Source organism: Pomacea canaliculata, linkage group LG14 (assembly GCF_003073045.1).
Source record: "Pomacea canaliculata isolate SZHN2017 linkage group LG14, ASM307304v1, whole genome shotgun sequence".
In the NCBI taxonomy this organism is placed as follows: Eukaryota; Metazoa; Mollusca; class Gastropoda; order Architaenioglossa; family Ampullariidae; genus Pomacea; species Pomacea canaliculata.
In genome coordinates, this window is record NC_037603.1 from 16318370 (window position 1) to 16324369 (window position 6000).

At 43.7% G+C, this 6000-nt stretch overlaps 1 protein-coding gene across 1 annotated transcript in view; it reads right to left on the reverse strand.

The window, feature by feature from the left end:
• LOC112555099 (semaphorin-5A-like) overlaps positions 1-2683 on the reverse strand; it is a 30818-nt gene extending 28135 nt beyond the window's left edge. Inside the window, exon 1 of the mRNA XM_025223304.1 lies at positions 1781-2683. The gene's annotated coding sequence lies outside the window, so the exon portion shown is untranslated. The remainder of the gene's footprint in view (positions 1-1780) is intronic.
• Between the last annotated feature and the right edge of the window lie 3317 nt (positions 2684-6000).

A 6000-nucleotide genomic window follows, 5' to 3' on the forward strand; every position in this document is an offset into this window, starting at 1 on the left:
CCATCGTGCAACTGTAGCCTTGGCAAAGAGCCTGCTGGAAGCTTTACCTGCGCTCAGGTACCTCGGCACCCACAGAAGTACATACCAGACATAACCGCACTGCATGGAACCTCAACTTCGCAAACAGCGGCTATCATGGGAAGATAATTTATGTCCCGAAACACCAGAAAAAAACCCACCGAAAATAAACAGATCATCTTTCCAATAAGGACGTGTATGAGTCATGAATAACGGAAATGACAACAGACATTGAATTCAACAGGGCATGCATGTCATGATCCCGGCCTTCTAGCCCTTCTCTACTTTGTTTGTATGTGTTCTACATATTTTTGTAGTTGGAAATGCATGGGTGTGCTGTGGCGAAAACAAACCCAGGGGTGCATGAGTCATATAGAGACTGGGACACAGTGTGTCAGCCGACAGCAAACACGGACGTTGACCGTTAAGCCCGGATAACGCCAAACGGTTTTGCACCTCATGACTCCTGTAGTCACCCTTGTCCGCCCTGATACTTGTCAACACTTGCATCCAAGTTACTGTAACCTGCTCTGTGCTCTCCACACCTGACACACATACCCGGCACCGCCGAGCAATCCACCCAGTGCATCTTATTGATGTTTTGCTGTGTTTATATTTGTGTGTGATGCGGCCTAACAGATGTTTCAACTGGTACACAGCTCTGAATGCGAGTAGAAGCAATCACTTGCTGAGTATTTATTTGCACATATCAGTTTATCTTCCTTACAGCATGTGACTCTACGTGGGTGATGGAGACCGAAAGCACATACTGTAATTACATGGGTGACTCATACTGGAAGTACACACTGAGAAGCGGATATTTAAAACAAACTGAATGAATGGTTGATCTACTGATAGTGTAGTTTGTACTTGGGTGGTTACATCACTCACCACGACTGAACAATATTGAAAGCACACAGCACAAAATGAAATTATTACCTACTCAATCCATCCTTACCATGCAAACATTTTCAAATCCTCTGTTAAAACTGCTGTCTTTTTAAAAATATATCATGGCGATAAATATATATTCTATTCGCAAAAATGTTCACCTTATTGTACATATAAATATTATCGTGATCCTGATCCCTGATATCAAGAAACAGCTTTAGTCATAGTGTCACGAGTTTATGTAAATCTGTGCCACTGACATTTTATAAAGGTTAAGGCGAGCTTTCCGAAGTCTGGGTCATTACCATATGCCCTCCCCTGTGAGCTCTCCCACCTAAACCCTTTCAGATTTTCAAACTTTCTAGGCCAAATCCCCTTGGCAGATTTTCTTTACTTGACTTTTATTATTTTTTAATGCTTTTACGCACTAGGAAGCACTCATGGTGGACAGGTGCATGGTATACTACTTGTCAGTCTGTATAATTGGAGCCTATAATTGTAATATAATTGTAACTAATTGCATGATTGCTGTGCTGTTTGGAGTAAAAACATTCATAGCAACATTATCAGCAAACGGGATTAACTGCGATAAGTGGAGTGGCGGTTACAATGGAACTTAGATGAGCAACTGAGATAACTTATGTTAGTACACAGTCATACGACACATGCTTGGAGAATGTCGGTGGACATGCATCACTCTTTATATTTTTTCAAAACTTTCTTGACAAAACATCGGAAAAAAGTGTTGCAAGTCCGATGTGGTTATAATGACATGTCGGAAACATAAAAGAAAAGAACAAGATTACAAGTCTCTCTCTCTCCTTTGCACACACACACAGAGTGAAAGAGTAAGAGCGACAGTCTGAAATACCTTGTATGAGTTCGGTCTTGTTTGTCCCCTTCTGCTCGGTAAACAAATCCACAGATCGTTCGGCGACCTGATGCTTGAAGCGTGCGGTTGACACTGCCGAAGGAGTGTGTCCGACAGGGGGGACCCCGCACCTCCACTTCCGTCACCTGAGGTGAACTCACACCGGCGACCGCATCAAAGGCAGAGGAGACAGCCGCAGACACTTCGTCAAACCTGTCCTCAGTAGATGATCTCCAACACAGGTTCGACCTCACTCCGAGCAGACGTTTCGCGCCCTTGCAAACAGGTCGGCTCTCGATGTGAAGCAGGTCATGTGCCCCGCCCCTCCCCACCCCCACATTGCTTTCATCTGCACACCTATCCCCCACCTTTGTCGCCAAATCCTCCCACAACAAGTCAGGCTCGTGCACGTCTCCTCCTACGATGTGAAGAACTCGCAGCTGCTGATGATAACTGTCACCGCACAACCAGCGTCTATCCCCATCCGATCTTTGTCAACGGTTATTACCGTTCGATAAACACTCGGCAGCAGCAGCACGACAATTTCTTTGTGTTTGGCGCAGAAGAGCGCAGTGTGACCTAGGTCGCTGCTCCACAAGTGAGGAGGCGCGACTACAGCGAGGTTCCTCACGACGAAAATGTCAGCAGTAGCTGCTGCCCCTCCCTGCAGAAATCTCTGGCAACCTTTGACCTCCAGTCATGGTAGTTCCCAGGTAGTTCGACCCCACACGTGCAGTCGAACTGTGTTAGGCTAGTGTACAGGTCTAGCTTTCATCGCCCCGAGATAAGTTTCCTGCCGCGACCTCTCGTCTCCATCGTCAGGTCACTCGTCGGCGCGCTGCGTGTGCGCGGCAGGCACAAGAATGTTGAGCATCGCATCCTCCGCCTTTTGCAACCTGTGGGTACGCCTGCACTTTTTTGGTGCTTCAACGGTTTTTAGTCGTTTGCAAACCTGAAACATGTGGCAGACTTGATACTGAATGTTGAGCAGTGACTGCAGGACTGTCATCAGGACTTGGCATCTTCAACACACACAAGACAATGAATCAACTTTAGTTTGTCCCAGTGGGCAGTGTAGACATGGGAAGGTGCTCTAGTTTTTACATGTACATTATATTATCTATTTCATATCATGTAACATATATTATTGCTAGTACGAGCACTATCTTGAATTGTTCCCGGGATTAATAAAGTTGTCTTGTAAGGAGGGGAGTGTAGCCGCCCCTCGAAAAAGCTACTGAGGTGGCAACAACATCTTTGTGCCCAAACTCCCCCGATGTTTGAGATGTGATTCTTCACAAGTACAAAAAAGATAGAGGAGCCGAGAGAGAGAAATAACAAATGACAAATCTTTATTTACGAGAGCAACAAATCAGCAAAAGTTTTTTTAACATCTAGCCATCGATTTAAAGAAAGGAAAAAAGGAAACACCACAAATAAAGGCATTAATCAAAGAAGACAGGAAGGGATATTTTTGACACATTGACTTGCAAACATTGAATGTGATAATTGAATATGATTATAAAGTTTATCTTATTCTGAATATTGCATAATTTCTTAGGTGATTTTTTAGACGGCCAGGTGATTCATGTGCAAGGAAGTCTGTCTATACACTGGGATATGCCTCTAAGCCAGCACTCCATGTATCTACTTCAGTTCGCCTTTAACTGCAGCAACTCATATCTACATTGGCCAAGATATGTCATTCTTTTCTTTTTTTTTTTTCTTTCCTTTTTTGATAATCTCTCCCTGCAGGAACTACATCAGCTGTTTTTAAAGAATGAAACATCAGCATTGTCTGTTTCTGTTCCTGACGGCAGTTGCATCAGGTAAGAATTAGGAGTGACGCCGCAACATAAACAGGACGCAGCCAGTGCGTGCGTGCGTGCGTTCGTGCATACCTGTGAGTCCATGTGCATGTGGGTGGTGGTCTGCTTTCTTTCCTTCAGAGTGGGTAAGAAAAAAGCTTGCTTTTTAATCTCTTATGATTATTTTTTTTTTTTTTTGGTAACAAATTAGCCGTTTTGTGATTTAAAAACAATTGGAGGGCATTAGACCTACTGCCTACATCTGCGTTTTTATTGGATTCAGTAATTTCCGATGTGATTTCAATGTAATGAGAAAGTAAAATTAAAAAAAAAAACACTTGTACCAAGAGTGTGATCTACATCTGGTGACGATTTGGTGCTGGTTCAACTTGTCAGAGGATGCCTCGTGAGATTAATACATGTTAATGCATGTTGATGTCTCGTCCCTGACTGAGGTTAACAGCTATAGCTCGTTGTCCATTTATTGTGATCCCTTTTAGTCACTTGATACTGACCAAACCTAGTCTATAATCGCAGACTCTACTTCATGTTTCTTTACCCCAGGGTTCGTTTGCCACCGCTTTATAACCACTGCTCCAGCGGTAAACAACGTCTGCAGAGCCTGGACACCACTTTATAATTTTGGAAACAAGATGTCCATCCTTGAGTTCCCTGTTGCCCTCGCTTCACAACTACCACCCACGGTGACCAGCCCAAGGGAATAGAAAGGCAATAAAGCTCATCTCCAGCAACTTTTATAATTCGGAAAAAAAAAACCCGTTGAGCTGTACATTAGATGTTAGGAGGTCCTTCTTCTCAACTTTTAATGTTCAAAAAGACATTGAGGACACTTTGTCAGGGTGAGATAGACGCCGCTCCCTTCTTTCTCCACCGGAAGTGGCGAGGTCTCCTCAGTCAACAAAGCACTTAAAGGATCAAACTGCGCTGTAAATCAAGTGTTCAAATACAGATTATTTCCATAATTTAGCAGCTTAAGGCGGACAGTTCTCAAACACATTTGACTGTAGATTCATGGTTGTGCTTCCGACTTTTTCAAACCTTATTTGAAAAATTTGAAGCAGCTGGGATGCGCACTACTGACCTTGTCACAAGCACACACATCATTTGAATGTTCTGTCTAGTCGTGTCGATGATGTCTGATCAGAGAAATCGCTTTTTGCATATCTGTCATCTTGTCACAGCTGATGTTTAAGGACTGTTTTCCGATTCAGGAGTGTTGTGTCGGTCACTGCACAGCTGTCCTTGTGGGTCAGAACAATCTTTTAAGGTTGTCGGGTGGTCTTCTTTACACCTGCATCTCTAAGACAGGGCTGCTCACTTTAGGATTCTCAAAGGACTGTTCAGAACCATCTAGAAACCACAGCCAATAGTGTGGTATGCAGATGAATAGCACATTGTTGATAAAGTTAAAGAAAAACACCCAAAACTTGGTGTCGCCAGGGGACGAAGCTACGATTACAGTACCTGCTTCGGTAAGAAACACATCTTAGTCCCGAAGCATCATCGTCGAAACTTTGGAGCCATGCGATGATTTCCACAAAATTCCATTTGCTGGCTTGGGCAGCTCGGCCATGGAAGGCTGCTTCAGACAAAGCTGTCATTCGATCGCCCACGGACCTGACGCCATTGATTCCAGCCAGTCTCCGTCAGACGAGCGCCGTATCCAGTGATTGACTAACGGCTTTACCATGGAGGTCATTACCTCCTGATGGCCAGCCCCAGCCTCTAGCAGTGGCCATAGAAACGGATGCATGGGTTAATCCAAAAAGCTGGATGAAGACATGGTGGTGCGGGTTAATCGTCTCCATGAGTGTGGCATCGATACAAAAAGAAGCAGACAATTGTGCTTCTCCTACTTTTGGATTCAGAGTTCTGTGGGTCTGTATGTTTGATAAAATACTTGCAGACTCTTTTAAGTTTGTAACAGATTAAATTTTCATAAATCCAGAAATCACTATCACAGTAAGTCACGTGTCTCATCAGCAGCGACTAAGTTGAACAGAACTCAGCAGTTTATTGTTAAGCTTCATTAGCTGCTCTTTCCCCACCTTTCCCACATCTACAATTTTAAAGAAAGTGAAAAGTCTAGTTTTATTTGTCTCAGCGTTTCCTATGCGATTTTCCAGTGTCTGAATGATTACAGGCTTTTCTGGAAGCCTTCGACTCGGTGAGGGAAAGGTCTGTTTTTTAAGTCGGGAGTGACATATAACGCAGGAGAGACGACAGACTTATATTTAGACAGACCCGGGCATAATTTAGCTCTCTTCCTACAAGCTTCTCTACTCCAGGAGAAAATTGATTCCGTTGTTCCATCAGGCTTACAAATGAGTTCATCCTGCTATTGACAGAAACACATACAAGCACCAACAAAATCCACACATACTTCAACAG